This window comes from Lithobates pipiens, unplaced genomic scaffold, assembly GCF_037356315.1.
Source record: "Lithobates pipiens isolate NorthernLeopardFrog02 unplaced genomic scaffold, aLitPip1_a1.2 Scaffold_16, whole genome shotgun sequence".
Classification (NCBI taxonomy): Eukaryota; Metazoa; Chordata; class Amphibia; order Anura; family Ranidae; genus Lithobates; species Lithobates pipiens.
In genome coordinates, this window is record NW_027507748.1 from 175682964 (window position 1) to 175705989 (window position 23026).

General features: G+C 39.6%; 1 protein-coding gene across 3 annotated transcripts in view; it reads right to left on the minus strand.

The window, feature by feature from the left end:
* P2RY8 (P2Y receptor family member 8) overlaps positions 1-16747 on the minus strand; it is a 106254-nt gene extending 89507 nt beyond the window's left edge. For 2 of the 3 annotated variants that reach the window (XM_077480788.1, XM_077480787.1), the window contains exon 1: positions 16556-16747. The gene's annotated coding sequence lies outside the window, so the exon portion shown is untranslated. The remainder of the gene's footprint in view (positions 1-16555) is intronic. The other variant, XM_077480786.1, reaches the window with a different exon arrangement.
* Between the last annotated feature and the right edge of the window lie 6279 nt (positions 16748-23026).

Genomic DNA, 23026 nt, shown 5'->3' on the forward strand with positions numbered 1-23026 from the left:
TGGCTACTAGCCTGACTGTAGTCCCGTCATAACGAAATAACGTCACCACGTTCTGAAAATAGTTTCGGACAAAATCCGTCAGAAAAAAAAGGGCTAAGAAGGGGTAAAGCGGACATGGTGTTACACCCACAGGAGTTTTGCATTTTACACGTATTTATAACAGTAAAGTCAGTTTATATAGTGAAATACAGGACTTAGAACTCCGTCTGACTACTTAGATCTTGAATTTTAAAAGCAGCAGCAACCCTGCTCATCACACAGGTTTGCTAAACTGATAGACGTTCGCTGCTTTTAAAATTCAACATCTAAGTAGTCAGATGGAGTTCTAAGTACTGTATCTCACTATATACTAACTTTAATGTTATAAATACATGTAAAATGCAAAACTCCGGTGGGTGTAACAACATGTCCGCTTTACCTCTTCTTAGTGTATCCTTACTGTGTTGACGAGTGTGGGGTGTAGCAAGATGGCGGCGATGGAACGTCACTTCCGTAGCAAACTGTGATGGGACACCGAATATTACAGCGGCTCTCGGGTCCTCTTGCAGTCCCGAGCGGAGCCGAGAGTAGCCGAGAGGACTCGGCTCCGCTCACAGTCACACCCATTCCCTGTGTTATGTCCATCATAGGGCTGGACTGGGTGTGACTGTGAGCAGAGCCGAGCTGAGTACACTTGGCTATGTATCTTGGCGGGGCCCCCTATTGGGTGGGGCCAGTGGGCTTGAGCCCAGTCAAGCCCAATGGTAAGTCCAGCCCTGGCAGCAGTACATTGTCTCCTGCAGAATTCTGATGGTTTGCTAATTGTTGTACGACTATGATCTTGTGTCTGAACATGCTTGCTGATGCCCCCTAGCAAGCAGTGTATGTACAATGGTGGATTCTAGTGTGATCTAGAAAGGGGAGATGTCTAAGGACCTATGACCAACCTTAAAGTTAATGTCCATCATTCTAAAATCTTAAAGATGAATCCCAGGTATGGCAACTTCTGCCTATATGAACACAGGGGGTCACCCATTTGGCATGGGCACCATTCAGAGAAAACTTTACATTTTCTCAATGAATGCAGTGTGTTCTCTGATTGGATAAGGTGAAGATCATGACATCACCCTTCCCCTCCACCTCGTCCAATCAGAAGACGCTTTGCATATGTTGAGAAAGTGTAAAGCGTTCCCTTAATGGTGCCTACACTGAGCAAGCGGTGTCCTCTGTCCACAATGCAGCAGGGCAGATGCTTGGCATGTTACCCAGAAGTTAGTAGAGATCACTGTAGTAGCGATGTCTACTACAGTTAATAAAATGATTGGAAGAGTGGACTTTAAAGCTGCATATATATCACCCTCAAGGAAAAAAAAAACAGATAGACAGCATATATGTAAAACCATACATTTTTATTACATGAAATATTAAAAATGGGTTAAAAACCCAAATAAAAAAGTCAAATTTAAATAAATCCTACAAAATTCAGCAAGCCCCCATACACTTTCCCCTAGTATATTATTATGAATGCAAAAGATAACAAATGCTGTAACATATCAAGCCATGTAAATTGTGGGGAGGTTATTGTCCAATACATTTCCCCACAAATTACAGGACTTGATATGATGTTACAGCACTTATCTTTTGCATTTGTAATAATTTGTACGATGTATTTTAATGTGACTTTTATTCTGTGTTTTTAACCCATTTTTTTATATTTATATATTCCATGTAATAAAAATGTATAGTTTTACATATATGTTGTCTATGGGGGTTATTTACTAAAGGAAAATTCACTTTGCACTGAAAGTGCACTTGGAAGTAAAGTCGCTGTGGATCCGAGGGGAACATGCAAGGGAAATAAAAAAACAGCATTTTAGCTTGCACATGATTGGATAATAAAATCAGCAGAGCTTCCCCTTATTTCAGATCTACTCATTAGATTTAGAGTGACTGCACTACCAAGTGCACTTTCAGTGCAAAGTGGATTTGTCTTTCGTAAATAACCCCCTATGTGTTTTTTCCTGAGGGTGTATGCACCTTTAAAGTCCCACTCATCCAATCATTTTTTTAAATATCTTTATCGGGATGTTGGTGCTAGAGGTTATCAATCATGCTTACTTTATATGATCTTTGATGTCTACTGCAGAGATTTCCAGTTTACACAGAGATTCCACAGGTATGGTATATACACGCTTATACTTACATTGGCCCAAGCTAGCCCATTGGAACTGTGTGAATATTGCCATAACTGGAATATATCTTTAAGGCTTGGTTCAGAGCTGGTGCTGGTCCACTGTTTCAGGTCTGATTTCAGCCAGAATTTTGGGCTGAATTCGGACCTGCAACAGACCAAAAAAAAGGCACACATTTTTCCTACAAAACGCACAGGACCTGCTGCGGAGATATGTGTACCTGGCTCCATAGAGAGCCAGGCATATTCTCCTGCTATGCGAATTGGAAGTGGCGAAACCAGCATCCAATTCACAATGGTGTGAAGCCAACCTTAAAGTAAATCTACTTAAGAGCAAACACCATCAGAAGCCCACGATATTTTTTATTAGCCACAAAATGCTCACGTATTTGTCTTTTTAAATCTAGCTCCATATTACTAGGAGCCTGACTTCCCTGGCCTTATGGAACAGTAGAACAAGGAATCGTCAGAGAGGTACACAGAGGGGGTTTCTAACTTATGAAGGCAACTGTGGACATCTTGTGATGTCTGTTTTTTGACAGGACTTTGCACTAAACAAAATGGCAGAGTCAGCAGGGGAATTAACTTTGTGGAAAAATACTGCTGAGTGAACAGGGATATACATTTTACACATGCGTCTTATAGCATAAGGCAGAAGTAGAAATGGTTTTGTAACCTATATTGACATTTGGTATACTTTACAAGTGACCTCTGACAACTTAACTTGACTAATGTGTCTGAGGACTGTAACAATGGGAAATGTGTCATTTAGCCCTGGTTCACATTGGTATAATTTGACATAATTTGACATGCGATTTGACATGTCAAATCAGCGGCAATTGCCGGAAATTGCCCTGTCCTAATCAGTGCGACGCTGCATTTTCCACGCTGCACTGATTTAAAAAAGTAGTTTCTGTACTACTTTTTGTGATTTTGGGCTGTAATTTACATTCACACCACCATCACATCAGAGACACCAGTCTCAAGTCTTTTGCAGACTCTAATGCCACATACACATGATCAGAATTCTCGTCGGAAAAAGCTCTGATGGTTTTCCCGACGGAATTCCGATGGAATTCAGCTCAAGCTGTCTTGCCTACACACGGTCACATCAAATTCCGATCGTTTATAACGCGGTGACGTACAACACGTATGACGTGACTAGAAAAAGGAATTTCAATAGCCAGTAGGCAATAGCTTCTGTCTCGTAGTTGAATATGAGCATGCGTGATTTTTGGAAACGTATAGTGTCGGAATTGCATACACACGATCGGAATTACCGATAGAAAGTTTTTCCGTCGGGAAAATTGAGAACATGCTATCAATTTTTGGCTGGCGGAAATTCGGACATCTAAATTCCGATGGAGCATACACACAGTCGCATTTTCCGATGAAAAGCTCTCATCTGTCTTTTTCTGGCCGTAATTCCGATCACGTGTACTCGGCATTACAGGTGTTCTTCTAAGATCGTCCTGTATTTGGCTCCATACATCTTCCCATCATCTCTGATCAGCTTCCCTATCCCTGCTGAAGAAAAGCATCCCAACAACATAATGCTGCCACCACCATGTTTCACAGTGGGAATGGTGTCTTCAGGGTGATGTGCAGTGTTAGTTTTCTGCCACACAAGCTTTTTGGCCAAAAGTTCAATTTTGATCTCATCTGACCAGAGTTCCTTCTTTCACGTGATTGCTGTGTCCCCCACATGACTTACTGCAAACTGCAAATGGGACTTCTTATAGCTTTCTTTCAACAATGGCTTTCTTCTTGCCACGCTTCTATAAAAGCCAGATTTGTGGAGTGCATGACTAATAGTTTTCCTGTGGATAGATTGTCCCACTAGAGTTGTGGATCTCTGCAGATCTTCCAGAGTTGCCATGGGCATCTTGGCTGCTTCTGATTAATGCTCTCCTTGCCTGGCCTGTCAGTTTAGGTGGACAGCTATGTCTTGGTAGGTTTGCAGTTGTGCCATACGCTTTCCATTTTTGGATGATGGATTGAACAGTGCTCCATGACATGTTCAAACCATGGGATATTTTTTTATAACCTAACCCTGCTTCAAACATCTCCACAACTTTATCCCTGACCTGTCTGGTCTGTTTCTTGGCCTTCGTGATGCTGTTTGTTCACTAAGGTTCTCTAACAAACCTCTGAGGGCTTCACAGCTGTATCTATACTGAGATTAAATTACACACAGGTGGACTCTAGTTACTAATTAGGTGACTTCTGAAGGCAACTGGTTCCAGTAGATTTTAGTTAGGGGTATCAGAGTAAAGGGGGCTGAATACAAATGCACACCACACTTTTCAGATATTTATTTGTAAAAAATGTTGAAAACCATTTATCAGTTTGCTTCCACTTTACAATTATGTGCCAATTTGTGTTGGTCTATCACATAAAATCCCAATAAAATACATTTATGTTTTTGGTTCTAACAAAATGTGGAAAATTTCAAGGAGTGTGAATACTTTTTCAAGGCACTGTAAGAGAGGGCTGTGTGCTATCCTTGATGCCTGGAAACCATTTGGATTACTTTCTGGTAACTCTGGCATCTCTTGGTGCTGTCTTTTTGGCATGTTTCTTGAGTGCAAAATACATTGGCCTGATAACTTTAACATATGATTTCCACCAAAATATCTCTAAACCTGGTTGATCCCAGTACAACTGTAGCTTAAAATAATTACGTTTTGAAACATGAAACATTTTTTTGAGCTATGTGAATGAAATTTTAAAATCCCATTGGCTGAAAATAACTGTCACTTTTTGAAACTAAGAATCCTTGTTTTGATGTTTCAAATTTGTGTATTGAGCCTTTTGTCAGCTCTGTTAAAGTGAGTGTGATAATGAGTGACTTATGAGACATGGCAGGAAACAGTAGTTTGCTACTTGCTGATACGCCATGCTGTTTTTGCTTGGAAAGTCCCTAACCACGTTTGCCAGGTGGCACCACTGACACTTATAAGTGAACATTTAAAGCAGCATTCCAGGCAGATAAATAAGAAACAAACGAATGCAGCACTGCAATCATTAATACATCCTTAAAGTGTTTGCTACCCCAACACTTCATATTCCTGATATGTGCCTGCTGTGCCATGTACTTGTATGAAAAATAATCCTGTTCTCTATGTTTTTGGTCCCTTTGTGCCAGTCCCTCTGCTTTTCTATTAAAAACTGACCACACTAAGCAGGAGAGCACAACGTGGTCAGTTCTCTACCTATGCTGGGAACTCAGCTTGCTCTTCCCCAATGATCAGACTTGTCCTGACACGCCCCTCCCTGCACAGCCATTCACTGGGAATCTCAGTATACTGTTCCTTCTCCTCCCCCCCAGCTCTTATACAGCAGAGAACAGAGGAAATGTGATCACTTATATAAAAAAAAGGGGAAAAAAAGGCACTTATAATTTTTTTTATATCTGCACACAAAGGTTTGGCATTTCATTTCTATTTTTTATTTCTACTGAATGGGTTGTTTTACAAGGTGATTGTTTACAACCACTTTATATGTGATATTTTTAATGTATGCTGTGTAATACATCCTTAATAAAAAGGTACCTTTTCACTGCCTGTGCTATTACAAGGGATGCTGTTCATCCCTTGTGATAGCAATAAAGGCGAATAAAAAAAAAAGTGTAAACAATAAATAAATAAAATAAAATAGATAAATAAACAAACAAAAAAAAATCACCCCTATCCCTCCATGCAAATGTGTGCGTAGGTTGTGCACGCATATGTAAACAGTGATCACACCGCAAGTGAGGTATCACTGCAAACATCAGTAAGAGCAATCGTTCTAGCAGACCTTTTGTTTAAGGCCGCGTACACACGCGCGGACTGTTCGCCCAACTTTGTCCGTCCAACAGTTTCGGCAAACAGTCCGCTCAAAATTAGCATGGACGGACATGCCCACACACGACGAACGAACAGTTTGCTGAAACCGTGCGCGATGACGTGAACGGCACGTACGACGGGACGAAAAATACGACGTCCTATACACTGCATTATAGCTTTCGGCGTGAAAATCCTTTCTGAGCAACTTTGTTTGACGAACAAGCCTACACACGGGCGGACTGTTCACTCAAACAAGGTTTCAGCGGACAGTTTTTCGGAATTTCCGAAAAACCTTGTCCGTCCAACTGTCCGCTGAAACTGTCCGCTGAAAGCCCACACACGAGCGGACTGTCCGCCCAAACACTGTTCAGCGGACAAAGTTGGGCGAACAGTCCGCGCGTGTGTACGCGGCCTTACTCTAAACTGGTAACCTTTAAAGACTTTTAAAGCATCCCCTTCCATGGGCATGGACATTATTGAACGAGACATGCTGGGTCAATCACATCATAAGGGGGTAAGATCACTATTTGACATCATTGGGTGGCCCTCCCCCTTAGTTTATTTAGTGGCGGGTAGGCAGCGGAGCTGTCATATGGCGGCAGTGTGGGTTTTTTTTCGGTTGAGTCGGCGGTTGGTATTCATCATGATTGACATTGGATCTACTTTTTTGGGGTGGCGGGTTGAATACAATACTTAAAAACTGTTTTTTTTTTTTACTTTGCACATTTTTATGACATTATTTACATGTGGGGGGGGGCAGGATCTGGGGGCCCCCTTGCTTAAGCCCTCTTGCTGCCCCCCCAACCTCACTGGGCCAGGGCTGTGGGGAAGAGGCCCTTGTCTTCACCAATATGGGATGCCCCCCTCCCGCAAAGCAGACCCATGTTGAAGGCATGTGGCCTGGTATGGATCGGGGGGTGGGGGGAGCTGGTTCCCCCTGGGTCATAGCCATCTGGGCTGCATGCTCTGCTTAGGGTCTAGTATAGATTTTGAGGGGACCCAATGCCATTTAAAAAAAAATGTGGCCCCCCTACGCTGTTTTTTTTTAAATTGTACTGCCATTACTTCTTTTGTTTACTTTTTACTGTTAGCGGGCAAACCCTGCTGATAGCAGATGGAGTCATAGTTGTTAAGAACATGGTGCCTGATTTTAATGCAATTTAATGCAGAATTTACCATGTGCTTTTGTTTTTTGAGGTAAATGCCACATAAAGGCATAGTAGATCGACATGTTCAGCATTGCACGTGGTATTTGGGAAAAATGTGTCAGATCACCTAAATACCACATGGAATCTGCTTTAGTGAGCGGTGCCTATTGTAATGTACTGTACGTCAATCTGTACCCTAATTGTACATTACAAGCTATGCTGAGCAATTTCAAACTTCCTATAGAGTTACATGAATAAACGTGCGCCAAAGAAACTACTAGAAAGGTAAGAAATATATTTAAAAATTATTTATAGGCATATAGTGAGGGTTTCGCAAATTTGCCTGTAGAAATATATTTTGAGCCACTACAAGACAGTAGTGACATTGTTGGCATTGGTAGGAGGCACCACTGAGCACAGTGAGGGAGGGATCAACACTCCTGGAAATGTCCATTTCAGAAGAACATTTTAGCCAGCACTTTCTCTTTTGCGGAGTAGCTTTCAGAGGTGCAGCCAGGAGAGGTAGGTATTTACTTTTTATAGGCACATCCAGCTATTATGTAGTACTCATGGCCATCATCCATACTGTATAAATTGGAAAACGAGAAAGAAAAAAAAAAATCGGACTGTACAGGCCAGACAAGGCATAAGCAACTTCTCTACAAAATCATAAAGTTTTATTATTTACCAATTAATAAAATTTATACATTTAGTATGTATCTTGGTATTTAAAAAACAGTTATACAACAGTGCCAAAAGAGTACGTTGTATGTGTTCATACACGAAAATGTCACAAATAGCAATGCTGGAAGCAAAGGTCTTCATGTGCCGACGTGTTTCGCCAGACTTGGCTTCATCGGGGCTCATGAAACCAACATAGCACTCCTGGCAAACAAAAGTACCAACAAAGCAATCCCCTGGGTGGGCAAAGGAAGCCCAACACAAGGCAGGATCACTCACAGTAGGTCATTAGGGCATATGTATGTAAGCATCCTTAATTAATCCAAAAAAGGAAGAAGAACCCAGAAGAAAGTGGTAAAATTCATATCTCATATAAACCAGCTAGTAGTACATAAAGTATGGTCCATTCACAATCTTAAGAACTGAAGTAAGGCCAAAATGTAGTCAGAATAGATCCAAGTGCCAGTGGCCTGAAAAATATATATATGGTGTCCTGTAGGTGTCCTCAGGATGTTAAGTAGCACATGGCCATCCGTGTAATATGCCTAGGTACACTCAGAGGGTCCACATCCCGAGCGATTTAAGTTTGGTGACAAGCTTGCTTCAACAGAGCAAGCTTTATTTAAAAAAGAATCAGTACCAGCTTTATTGATAAACATGTTAAAAATTTAAACTGGGTTCAGATTTTCCGCTGCATTTCCATTGCCATCCCAATGTACATGAAATTCAGTGCACAACAAAGCACAGTGACGCATAGTAATGTGGTGAGCTGAGTTGTAAAAAAATGCTGCATATACTTTTTTGGGATGTTTTGGGGTTTTGCCAGCTCATTCATTTGAATGGGCTGCCTTAAAGTGAATTATGTTAATGATAATATGCAGTAGCCTCCCTGGTGGTATAATTATGTGAGATTTTTGCATCTCAATGCGGTACAATTATTTTGCATAGAAACTTTGCGTTTTATTTTGTAGGCCTAGTAATTCTTAGCAATAACACACTTAAATCTGTCCAAACAAGAGTCTAGTAGCTATCTCGGGTATGATAAAGTTTGAAACACAAAATCATAAATTAAAATATAATAAATATAAATAATTATAAAAAAATAATAATATAATAATAATAAAATGAATTTCCCCACAAATCACTATCACTCAAATCTGCAAGTGTTCTAATTTATTATCGTTGTTTTCTAGCTGGTCTAAAACCACTTTTGACGTAAAAGGACACTTTTTGGTTGCTATGGACAGTCTCCAGTTTCCAGGCAGAAAGAACAGTATATATCGTATAAAACTACATACAGGGCATTGGACAAAGCACTGGGGATAAAAGGGATGTGAAATTATTTCATACAGTAATGTAATCTGTAAGATTACAGTGTACTGTATGTGTTATGATTTTCAATTTTTTTAATTTGCCGCCAGGCTCCACCCCCATGCGCCGCTCACAGGGAATGGAGCCCAGCACAGAGAGGCATCGGGTGGAGGGCAGAGCCCGCGGACACAGTGGGGGGACATCGCAGGATGCTGGGGACAAGGTACTGTAAGTATACCTCACCAGGATCCTGCAATGCAATCCCAAGTGTGGCTCGGGGTTACCACTAATGGTAATGAAATTTAACCCCAAGCCACACTCGGGAAAACCACCAGGGAGGTTAACACATGTGCAATAAGACAATTCACTTCAACAATAAAATTTGAACCCAGCCTTAAGGAGCTTATTGGAAATGACTAAATTTGAGATAAGTTTGTTTTTGGATTCAAAGAGGGGCTTTCTGTTTTTTTTTTCTCAGTTTAGGAACATTTTCCTGTCCTGTCGACAGGACAGAAAGTGAAGGGGAATTACAGAGACAGATAACAGCTGACAAGGATTTTAACCAATCCTTGTTCTATCAAAAAAAAAAAAGAAAATAAGTTTTGGCCTCACAAGTATGTTAAGTATTGGTCCTCAGAGGAGAACTAAACCCAAGGACAAAAATATAATTTATTGAAACCTAAACGTAAATCATGTAAAGAAAATAATTCTTTCCAAAATGCAATTTTCTTGTCACTTCCTGTGAGCTGAACTGAAAGCAAAAACAAATGTTATCTTCCATCTACAAACTATACTCATCCCCATGTAACAGAGATTTCATATTGTGGACCACAGCAGAGCAGGTGGGCCTTAACATTCACACGCTGCACATATGCTTCCATACGCACTGCTAACACAGTGACTGAGCTGTCACAGACAGCTCTCAGCCTCTATTTATGATTAGGAGCTTGTGTAATGTGCTCGTGGTCATGTGACCACTGTGACACCCAATCATGAGACCATTGTGACAGCCAATCATAGTGGTCACATGATTTGGAAGTCTTCCAGCATTAAGACCCACTTAAAGACCACTAGGATGCATTGGGAATGGGTTAACAAAGGAAGGAAGGCTCCCTATTGTGAAAATTAAAAAATATTTTCCGAAAAAGGGCTGAGAAAGGGCTGAGGTATATTACATTTTTGTTTTTGGGTTTAGATATCCTTTAACCTTACCAGGATGTGACATTGATGCATATTGTATGCATCCTTTGACCTTGAGATGGCTGTGAATTATACTTCAAAGCTATGTGTCATCTATGTGTCATCCTAACCTCTGTTACTCCTCAAAGATATATAAAAATGATGTGTGGCATTGTAACCATTACACATGGCCTGATCTGTAAAACTTATACTGTAGATGTTTTTGGTTAACCTATCTGCAGCACCGCAAACAGGTCATATATCTAAAAAAGAAAAAAGGATTTCTGCGCTTGGATCATATAATCAGCAGCTGAATGCGATCTCTTTGATACTAAGCATATAACAACAAGTGGGGAAAAAAAGTGGAAAAAAAATGCAGCACTATATCAAACAGTGTAATAAATGAATACAATAGATGAAGAACATATAATTCAAATAAATATAATAGTCCAGAATGTTGTTTGATGTTGGAAATTGACCAGTTTGCAATTTTGGATGTGATATATGCTGTTTTACTGTTGATATAATGTAAGTGTAATACTTTTTCAAATAAAATGGATGTTTTTCAGTATATGACCCATTGATTGCAGGTGAGGACCAGGTGGATTGTCTATCTGGTCTGGAGTCACTTGTCTGACTTTACCTGTGAATTGGCTGCCTGGAGTCACCCAATTTGATATCCAAGTTTCCATTGATCCATTGATTGAGCGCTCTCTGACCTCCCTGAGTAAGAGGGGTTACTGGCTTTCTGGTAAGCCCCTAGTGTAGATATTCCCTGGGTATCACATTTGCTATGTCGGGATCCCTTTCTCACCTGGCATGGAATTTCATATGGAACTTTCTTCAATTCACAATTTTTTCATACAAATTTTCATTTTTTATATAGATTTTATGTGTACACTTGCACACATGCCTTTATTGAGTACATTCTGGCCTATTATATTTATTTGAATTATATGTTCTTTGTTTATTGTATCCATTTATTATGCTGTTTGATATACTGTAGGTCATATAACTACTAAATCAGGACAAACTAATGTGTTTATGATTATATATATTTACTATAAGTGCCTATGTTGGCCATTTGCTATTCAAACACTGAGATACATATCAAATAGTTGCAGGAATTGACTTCATCTGAAAGACTGAGTGCTTATTAATAAATGAAGTCAGCATCGGCCAATTCTGCTGCAATACCCATGCAATGCATTGTCAGCTTTAAAACCGAGCACATAGTTAAAAACACTGAAGCAAAATAAACTGTGTTTTAAAACAAAACTGAAAATTGAATTTGTTCACTATTTCATTAATAAAGGGGCAGTCCATCCAAATTAATATTTTAGTTATGTGTAGAGACCAGAGGACTGAGTAAGCCCCTGGCTTCTTCTTATTCCTAGATACTCCAACAGTGAGATCTGCTTGCCATAGTTTCGACTTCTGGGAGTTTTCTGGGTGTTCTCACCCAGTTTTGTGTGTTCCAGAATCGCCTGCTGCCATCTCCGTAATACAAAATAAAAAATGTATCAAGAAGCGTGGGAACCCCTATTAATAGCCACAACAAGTGTGCAGACCCAGGAACTCAAATGCAGATGTCTGACTGACAGAGTCCCCGAATGATGATAGAAATTGTCATGTGGTTTAACTCTTTATCATCTACCACAAAATTGTAATATTCATCTTTGGTGAACTTGCTCTTTAAAGTAATCAATCCTCTCATAATGATAGGTGGAATCTAGTGTGCTGAGTCACCTAGGCTTTCTATACTTCTTGACCAGTAACAGTACCAGGTGCTTTAGCACCCACAACCATGCCCCCCCCCCCCCCCATGAGCTGTGAATTCCTTTAGCGGCATAGGTTGCAGATGCCTTTTGCATCCCCCTCTCTCCTTCTCAAGCACTGATCGTACCCTTGTGTACCCCTTGGTCTGGCTTTGTTCTTGGCATCTCTAGTGATGAGCTGTTTTTTCTGGAAATTTTGGCTCTGCCATTTCATTTTTTTGAATATAAAATATAAAAATGAGAACTCCCCCCCCCATGGGCCCTATTATGGCAAGCCACTGCAGTAGCAAACTGGACATGCCATCCTCTGAAAGGTTCCGTTTACATCAATTCCGACATTTTATCTTATCATTGTAGTCCGCAAAACCCGAACCTTTGCATGTAACAGCATACGAAAAATGGTGCTCTGGATGCATGGATCAGAGGGGGGGGGGGAATTTCTAGGATTTATGCCTCACTCACGGAGAATACCGAGAAACCACCATATGCACTGGGTTGGGAACAGGATCTTAAAGTCTCTTGGGATGCCAATACGTGGTACTCCAAATTCCAGAAAGCCTTTAAGAGCATAGCCAATGTCTCCCTTTTAGAGGCGAACGCCAAAATACTAACACGGTGGTATTACGAACTCCTACGTCTGGCTAAGATCTTTCCAGGCACGTCCCCCTTATGCTTTAGAGGATGTGGGTTGACTGGCTATCTATACCACATACGATGGGAGTGTCCTCGTATTCTGGGATTGTATAACGGGATATTTTCTTAGATACCGTATGTAAAGTGACCGACATATCTGTACCAAAAACACCTGAGATTGCCCTTTAATGGAAGCCCATTAGGATGTCCTAAGCATCTCCGGACACTCATACATTTCATTTTGCTGGGCACCAAACTCATGATAGCCCGAGCATGGAAACAGCTTACAGTGTCCCTAGCTGCTGTTAAGAGGAAAATCTCAGGGGTAATGGTTTAATAAAAAACAGTCAGTATAATCCAGTTTACTACAGAAAAACATGACAAGATATGGGAACCCTGGAAGACCTATATACAAAAACCTCCACAACCCCATTAGTAGTACACAACCTATTTCTATGTAGCTCTCTGATGCCTTAATATCTTCTCTCCTTCTTTCTTTTCCCTTTCCTTCCTCCTTCTACATTCCTCTCTAAACAACCTGGTATTCCACTTGCATGACTCCATATGCGAACATCAGGGGATAGTCTGTCACTGACAATACTACAAGCCTAACTCTGGCAAACTTCTGCAACTGGTAGTAAGGTCACCACATAAGGTTAATAGGAGCACTGAAGCCATTCACCAGTTTCTCATCTTTCTTTTATGTATCTCCATATCATCCAAGGTTTCTTAAAGGATGGGGACTAAGTGGGGCACATAAGATGTCAAATCTACCCACTGGTTAAGGAATGTCTTTCTGTTTAATATACTTTGTACTATTCACTGGTGGCAAATTCTCCCTCCCCTCAACACAGTCTGATCCCACTAGGGGTGTCGGGACGAGGAAGAAAGGACTCAGTTGTGGGTAGGACGATCAACATGAACCCCACAAGTTTCCATCACCACTTGGTGTTCTATGCCTTCACGTGTTAAAGTTTTGCTTGTATAACAGACATCCATACAGATATCTCTTGATTTTTGCTTATGTCTTTCTTTGCAAAATCTCAAAAAAATATTGAAATATAAAAATGAGAACTCCGCAGGCAGTATAGGATCCTAAAGTTACATCCACCGCAGGTGGCTAAATCTTAGGATGTAGTACAGAGATCTCACCAGTGCCAGATTTATAAGGGGGCAAAAGGAGCAATTCCCCAGGCCACCCTGTCAGAAGAGGCCCCAAAGTTCCTTTATAAAAAAAATTAAACATATTTTCGCTTGAGACTGCAATAGAAGGTTTATTAAGTAAATTGTCCAGTTTACAGCCTTTGCCAAGCTCCGGTCATGTCTCACTCCATCTCAACAGGCAGTTTTATTACATGATCAAGGGCTTGATGTTACCTTTCCAGGTATTAATGAAGCTCTTAGAAAATATTTGAGCATGATGGTCACTAGTTGTTCAAAAGAAAGGTCATTCAGCAAATTGGCAATGATAAAGAATTATCTGGAAACTACGATGACCCATGAAAGACTATGTGCTCTGTGCCTACTGGCTGTCAGGAGCAATCTCCTTAAGATGATACAGTTTGATAAGTTAGTTAAAGATTTTGCAAATGCTAAGTGCCAGAAGAAAGACTTTTTGTAAATATTGTAGTGGGATGCATAACTGTGATGACCTGCATGTTCCAATTACCTTTGTCATTTCTTAGTCAATACAATTGAAAAGAAAAACAAGACAAGTGTCATCTTCAGAACCTAAACAATATACTTTTTAAAACAAATATGGTGTGTCATTCATTTCAGTTGACTTTTTTTTGTCATAAAATGTAATTCCTATGTTGAGAGGCCCCCTGAACGTAAAGTGCCCCTGACTTCCCAAGCTCTAAATCCTGCTCTGGAACTTATCATTGGTATTCCCAAGAAACATAAGAAGCCCATCTGTGATTTGATCCACCAGGATCTACCAAAAATGGATTTGGCTCTCTGAAAAACATGTAGGTGTTGCATTCTGTACAGTGCACAGCATTCTGAAAACCTACACAATACATTGGTTTCCTTTTCTCTTCTGGAGGGATCTTCAAAATCTTGGCTTTAACCACTTCCCATCCAGACCAATTCTGACATTTCTCTCCTACATGTAAAATTCATTCTTTTTTTGCTAGAAAATTACATAGAACCCCCAAATATTATATATGTTTTTTTTTAGAAAAGATCCTAGAGAATACAATGGTGGTCATTTTTATCTTGCATGGTATTTGCGCAGCAATTTTTGCGAACACTTTTTTTGGGGAAAAAAAAGTTTCATTCTTTAAAAAAAAAAAAAAACATTAAAGTTAGCCCAATTTTTTTTGCATAATGTGAAAGATGAAGTTACGCCGAGTAAATACCTAACATGTCACTCTTCAAAATTGCATACGCTGGTGGAATGGTGCCAAACTTCCATACTTAAAAATCCCCATAGGCCATGCTTTAAAAAATTTTACTGGTTACATATTTTGAGTTACAGAGGAGGTCTAGGGCTAGAGTTATTGCACTTGCTCTAAAGTTCGCAACGATACCTCACATGTGCGGTTTGAACACTGTTTTCATATGTGGGCGGGACTTACATATGTGTTTGCTGCTTCGCTCAATAAGACCCCACATCTCACCTCTATAAAATAATAAAATAAAATGTATCTCGGCTTCCCAGCCAAAGCAGTGCCATTTATTTGAATGCAGAGGCCGGGTGTGATGTCATAGATCTTAGAAACTCCGGCGACCATCAGATCTTGTCTCCAACTCACTGATGGAAGCAGTGAGTCCATAGAAGCACCGGAGGGCAGCTAGAGGGTGGTCGTCCCCTCTCGCCACCCAAAAGAACGATCAAGAGGTGGAACAGATTCTTATTGTGTAGGGAATCCCTGGCTGAAAAATCCGATATATGAATGATGTCTGTAGCTGCAGGAGTCATTCAGATATCCCCACACAAAGTCAAGGATGTCATATGACGTACCTTGGGCCGGAAGAGGTTAAACGAATTCAACACAAATTCAATACATGGGCTGCTGCCTTAAAATTGGAAAAATTCTTTTTCTCTGTAAAAGTCAAATCTGATAATTGGTACCGTTCCAATTTTGTTTTCATGCATATGCCCCATTTTCCCTCCATTATTTGGTCTAATCTTGTATCATTTATACAATATAAGCCACAGCTTGCCCTTTGTGCTTTATTGTGTGTTTGTGCCCCTTGCAAATTCTGTACTACGCAAATTGACATCCTCAAGTATTTCAAAGTCTAATTTGATATATGCATTTTGTGGGCTTAAAAGAAATGAACGCTTTTGCAGAAATACACCTGTAAATGATAACACTGGTGGTAATAACATAAGCGAAATCCATTTAACTCTGGAAATAGGAAAAGAATAACTACAAAATACTTAAACACGTAATAAATTGCAGGATGGATACTTTAGCACTAAAAGGCAACAAAAAGTCTGGTGAAACAACAAAAAAATCTGAACAGTATATTGAAACCACTCTTACGGTAATGCTTCCATTAATGACTAAATAATCATTTATTTTGATTGCCAATTGAATCTTGTTCTTTCTGCAGTCTTAATTGCAGACGTCTGCAGCTGCTAACAAAAGCACATGACAGCATAGAAAGCAAAGTTTACTAGTTTTGTATACAATACTAACATAAAAGGCTGCTTTGTTCAGAAAGAATAAAGATTCATGTAGCAGATACGAAGCTCCTAAAAGAGGAAGCTGAAACTTAAACAACATGCAAAAAAATAAATAAATAAATAATTAAAATAGCAATAAAAGAAATAATCATTGCATTCAAGAAGATCAAGCAATCACGGCTTACCCGGCATGGAGCATAGTTGGAACTCAAGAAGCGTTGTCATCTTGTCATTAAATGTAAGCAAAAAAAATATTTTAAAGAAGACAGGAAATTAAATTAGTTTCTGAAGTTGTTTCTCAGCTATACTGCCAGTAGAAGAGGCGTGGTTCAAAGGAGGGAAGACTTAACTGAACTTGTTGTTTGGTCACACTGAAGCAATACTCAGTGAGTGGCATCATAAGGCAGTGTTGTAGTGCTAAAGGGGGGGGGTGAAAAATGAAAATGAATTACCAAATGAAACATTTGATAAAAAAAAAAATATTGATATGTTTATATTCAATAAAACATCAATAAAATGTTTTTTTTTTTCTATCACGCTTTATTTTCCTCGTTCTTTGCAAGTAACAAGAGGACAACTACTGTGAAGAATAAAGTTAAATACAATGCAGACAGTTAATAATAGGTGTGCGTAGCCCCTATTGCATTAGGGTGTGCACACCAAGGCTCAAACACGCATGCATGTGTGTGTGTGTGTGTGTGTGTGTGTGTGTGTATATATATATATATATATATATATATATATACATATACACATATACATATACATACATACATACATACATATATATATATATATATATATATATATATATATATATATATATATATATATATATATATATATATATATATATATATACATATGTATATACTGTATAAATAAATAAATATATACACACACAACAGTGCCTTGAAAAAGTGTTCATACCCCTTGAACTTTTCCACAATTTGTAATGTTACAATTAAATATGTAAATGTATTTTTTGGGATTTTATGTGACAGACCAACACAACACAAAGTGCCACTTAATTGTGAAGTGGAAGGAAAATGATAAATGGTTTTCAATTCTCTTACAAATAAATATCCGAAAAGTGTGGCGTGCATTTGTATTCAGCCCCCTTTACTCTGATACCCCTAACTAAAATCTACTGGAACCGATTGCCTTCAGAAGTCACCTAATTAGTAAATATAGCCCGCCTGTGTGTAATTGAATCTCAATATAAATACAGCTGTTCTTTGAAGAAGATTTGTTAGAGGACCTTAGTGAATAAAACAGCATCATGAAGGCCGAGGAACACACCAGACAGGTCAGGGATAAAGTTGTAGAGAAGTTTAAAGCAGGGTTAAGTTATAAAAAAAATATCCCAAGCTTTGAACATCTCACAGAGCACATCCATCGCCCAAAAATGGAAAGAGTATGGCACAACTGCAACCCTACCAAGATATGGACGTTTACCTAAATTGACAGGCCCAGCAAAGAAGAGCATTAATCAGAGAAGCAACCAAGAGGTCCATGGTAACTCAGAAGGAGCTGCAGAGATTCACAGCTCAGGTGGGAGAATCTGTCCACAGGACAACTATAATGCCTCGTACACACAATAGGATTTTCCAACAACAAAATCCATGTTTTTTTCCAATAGATGTTGGCTCATACTTGTCTTGCATACACACGGTCACACAAAGTTGGTCGGAAATTCCGAACGTCAAGAACACAGTGACGTACAACATGTACGACGGGCTGAGAAAAATGAAGTTCAATAGCCAGTGCTGCTCTTCTGCTAAAATCCGAGCATGCGTGGCACTTTTTGCATCAGAATTGTGTACACACGATCGGAATTTACAAAAACTGATTTTGTTGTCGGAAAATTTGAGATCCAGCTCCCAATTCCGATGGAAAATGTCCAATGGAGCCTACAGATGGTCGGAATTTCCAACAACAAGCTCCTATCAAACATTTTCCATAAAAAAATCCTTTCGTGTGTATTGGGCATTAGTCATGCACTCCACAAATCTGGCCTTTATGGAAGAGTGGCAAGAAGATTGCCATTGTTGAAAGAAAGCCATAAGAAGTTTGCGAAAATCCATGTGGGGGACACAGCAAACATGTGGAAGAAAGTGCTCTGGTCAGATGAGACCAAAATTGAACTTTTTGACCTAAAAGAAAAACCCTATGTGTGGCGGAAAACTAACACTGCACATCACCCTGAACACACCATCCCCACCGTGAAACATGTTGGTGGCAACATCATGTTGTGGGGATGCTTTTCTTCAGCAGAGACATGGAAGCTGGTCAGAGTTGATGGAAAGATGGATGGAGTCAAATACAGGGAAATCTTAGAAGAAACCCTGCCTGCAAAAGACTTGAAACTGGGGTGGAGGTTCACCTTCCAGCAGGACAATGACCCTAAACATACAGCCAGAGCTACAATGGAATGGTTTAGGTCAAAGCATATGCATGTGTTAGACTGGCCCAGTGAAAGTCCAGACCTAAATCCAATTCAGAATCTGTGGCATGACTTGAAAATTGCTGTTCACAGACGCTCTCCATCCAATCTAACAGAGCTTGAGCTATTTTGCAAAGAAGAATGGACAACATCTCTCTAGATGTACAAAGCTTGTAGAGACATACTGTACCCAAAAAACTTGCAGCTGTAATTGCAGCGAAAGGTGGTCTTACAAAGAATTGACTAAGGGGGGGCTGAACACAAATGCACGCCACACTTTTCAGATATTCATTTGTAAAAAAAATTGAAAATCATTTATCAATTTACTTCCACTTCACAATTATGTGCCACTTTGTGGAGTGCACGGCTAATAGTTGTCCTGTGGGCAGATTCTCCCACCAAAGCTGTGGATCTCTGCAGCTTTTCCAGAGTTACCATGGGCCTCTTGGTTGCTTCTCTGATTAATGTTCTCCTTGCCCGGCCTGTCAGTTTAGGTGGATTATCATGTCTTGGTAGGTTTGCAGTTGTGCCATACTCTTTCCATTTTGGATGATGTATTGAACAGTGCTCCTTGAGATGTTCAAAGCTCTGGATATTTTTTTATAATAATATAATTCCTGCTTCAAACATCTCCACAACTTTATCCCTGACCTGTTCTGGTGTCTCTTCCTTGGCCTTCATTAAGTTTGTTCACTAAGGTTCTCTAACAAACCTCTGAGGGTTTCACAGAACAGATGTATCTATACTGAGATTAAATTACACACATTTACTAATTAGGTGACTTCTGAAGGCAATTGGTTCCACTAGATTTTAGTTAGGGGTATCAGAGTAAAGGTGCTGAATACAAATGCACGCCATACTTTTCAGAAAATTATTTGTAAAAAAATGTGAAAACCATTTATCACTTTACTACCACTTCACAATTATGTGCCAATTTGTGTTGGTCTATCACATAAAATCCCAATAAAATACATTTATGTTTTTGGTTGTAACATTACAAAATGTGGAACATTTCAAGGGGTAGGAATATTTTTTAAAGGCACCATGTGTATGTGTATATATATATTATATATTACCAAAAGTATTGGGACGCCTGCCTTTACACACACATAAAATGTAATGGCATCCCAGTCTTAGTCCATAGGGTTCAATCTTGAGTTGGCCCACCTTTTGCAGCTATAACAGCTTCAGTCCTTCTGGGAAGGCTGTCCACAAGGTTTAGGAGTGTACCTACTGGAATGTTTGACAAAACTTTCAGAAGCGCATTTGTGTGGTCAGGCACTGATGTGGACAAGAAGGCTTGGCTCGCAGTCTCTGCTCTAGTTCATCCCAAAGGTGTTCTATGTGGTCGTGGTCAGGACTCTGTGCAGCCCAGTCAAGTTCCGCCACACCAAACTTGCTCATCCATGTCTTTTTTTTTTTTTGCAAAGTTTTTATTAAAGGTTTATAGAGATACAATACAGAATAAGCAAAGGCAGGCACAGCTGCTACAACAAACAATGTTATAAATCAAAACAGTAGAATGAGAACTGCTAAGAACCATTTAGCCGTAAGCAGAACTTAATGAACCATTGCCAGTGCATACTGAATGGTTGAAACTTGAATGATTGAGATGTTCGCGTATATATCCAATATGAACCTATCAATTTTACATGGTAGTGCTGTGAGACATCTCCCTGAGAATGTAACAGAGACATAGCACGGTGGATCAGGCAATGCTAGTTGTCTATAGCTAAGCTCATCGAAATTGGGCACCGATAAGGAGATATAGTTGCTGGTGGTAGTTAACGGAGGGTATCTTAATCCATACACTGTAAAGGGAAAGAGGTAAGTAAGAGAATGGAGGTATTGGGAAAAGGACGGTAGTAATGATATACGGGTATTATCCGATCTGCCATAACTATCAAGAGTCTTTTAAGTGTTCAGTTATTTTTATTCATTTGTGGTAAGGAAATGTATCCAGCAGGACCATATGTGTGTAACATTAGAGCGTGCGTCTCTCGCTCGGTATATTAGTTCTTCCATGTCTGCTGTTTTTTGGATTTGGCGGAACCATTCTTTTAGAGTTGACGGTGAGGTCGAACGCCACTTGTTAGGGACACACATGTTTGCTGCCATTACCATGTGCATGGCTAGGGACCGGTAGTATGTGTGTTTTGGTATTGAGAGGAAATGCAGTAGAAACTGAGCAGGTGTAAATTTTAAGGTGAGTGTGGTTATTTGGCGAATGAGTCTGTGTATTTCTTTCCAAAACAGTTGAATTCTAGAACAAGACCACCAGATATGAAGGAGTGTTCCAGGTTCCTGTTCGCAACTCCAACATGTAGGGTATATATGGTGAAGTTTGCTGAGCGTTCTATACCATCTTGTAAGAAGTTTAAACGCATTTTCTTGTGCATTAATATTGATTGACCCTTTTTATGTGTGTTTTTGTAGATAGTTTCCCAGTCAGATTCTGAGAAATTTATCGATAGGTCTTGTTCCCATTTATTGGTATCCCAGGCATCTTTGGGGTTTTGGTCTGAGAATAACAAGGTGTAAGTTTGAGATATGAGGTGCCTTTGAGGCTCTGTTTGCACACACAGGTGTTCAAAGGGGGTGCGTTGTCTGGACCATTCCGATGAGATTGTGGGAGCCCCAAAAAAAAAGTTGAACATATGTCCAGAAGGGAAAGGATTGATTGGTCGTTTTTGCTATGACTTTGGAGTAGGAGATAAGGTTATTACTGTCGAAAAATTGTTCTGCTGTTACTGTTGGGTGTGGCCATTCGTCTGTAAGGAAAGAATTGTGTAAGATAGGAGTAAAGTCAGGGTTAAGTCTAAGCAGCGTTATTGGGCTTTTGGTGGACGAGATATTATGTTTGCGGCAAGCGTTTCGAAAGGCTGTAAGCATGGGGTGAATCAATGGGTGTGAATTGCAGCGAGGGGGTATGTGTTTTGTCATCAGCCATGGAGTTTGTGCTAGCGGGATGTGAGAGAAAGATTTTTCCAATTGGACCCAGTTTTTAATGGTTGAATGAACATTCCAATCTATGATTCTGGTTAAATGGCAGGCCTGTTGGTATTTCCTTATATCAGGTAAGCCTAGGCCTCCTTTAAACTTTGGAAGAGAGAGTCTGGTGAAATTTAATCTGGGTCTCAGAGAGTTCCATATAAATTTCGAGTATAGACGTTGCATTGATTGTTAGAAAGCAGATGGGAGTTTGATCGGGATAGTTTGGAGTATGTACAACACTCTAGGTAATACATTAATTTTAATGATTTCAGCTCTCCCAAACCAGGAGAATAATCCTGTAGACCATTTCTTTGGATCCTGTGTTATGGTTTGTAGTAGAGGTTGGTAATTTGCTGTGTAAAGATCTGAGAGGGTGGCAGTGAGTTGTAGTCCCAGATATGTGATTTTGTGCTTATTCCATTTGAATGGAAAGTTGTGTTGGCATAGGTTACAAAGGTCTGTAGGAAGGGTAATGTTTAAGCCCTTGTACACATGGTTGGATATTCCGATGGACAATGTCCGATAGGACCGTGTTGTCGGATAATCTGACTGTTTCCATCTGAATATCCGATGGACCAAGTTTTACAGCTTGGCTATAAAATTTTCCGACAACATGATCCGATCGCGTAAGTTCCGATCGTGTTTAGCCTAGTCCGACGGACAAGGTGTCACGCATGCTCACAGTAAAATTCGGAGACGGAAGCACTCGCTCAGGTAAAACTACCGCTCGTAATCGTCACGCTGCAATGTTAAAAATTCTTTCATGTAGCGCATTCTCTTTTTCTTTACAATGCTGTAAGAATGTTGTTTTGATGCTTATATTCACACACACTTCTCCCAAACGTATTTCTTTATTCTTTTTACTCATTTCAGCAATACAATATTTTAATTCGTCACATCTCCCCAATCATTTATTTAATTTTTTTAAATTTTGTGGTTGGTTTTTTTAATCACCATCTCCTTTTTTGACAGTTTGCTCATCTTTGCATTTTTCTTGGTGTGTTTTGTGTGTTAACTTACCAAAACACCATTATTATCTTTTTAATTTATTGTTTTCTTTTTAAATCTACAGGAGGTTGTATGGTGTTGGTGCCCCTTGTTATTCATTTGACTTTGTATTTTTGAAATGTACCTGCCTACTCACAAATAAACTGTCCTTTTTGAAGTAAAACACACACGCATGTATTTCTTCAACCCAAAAAAAAACTTTATTTAG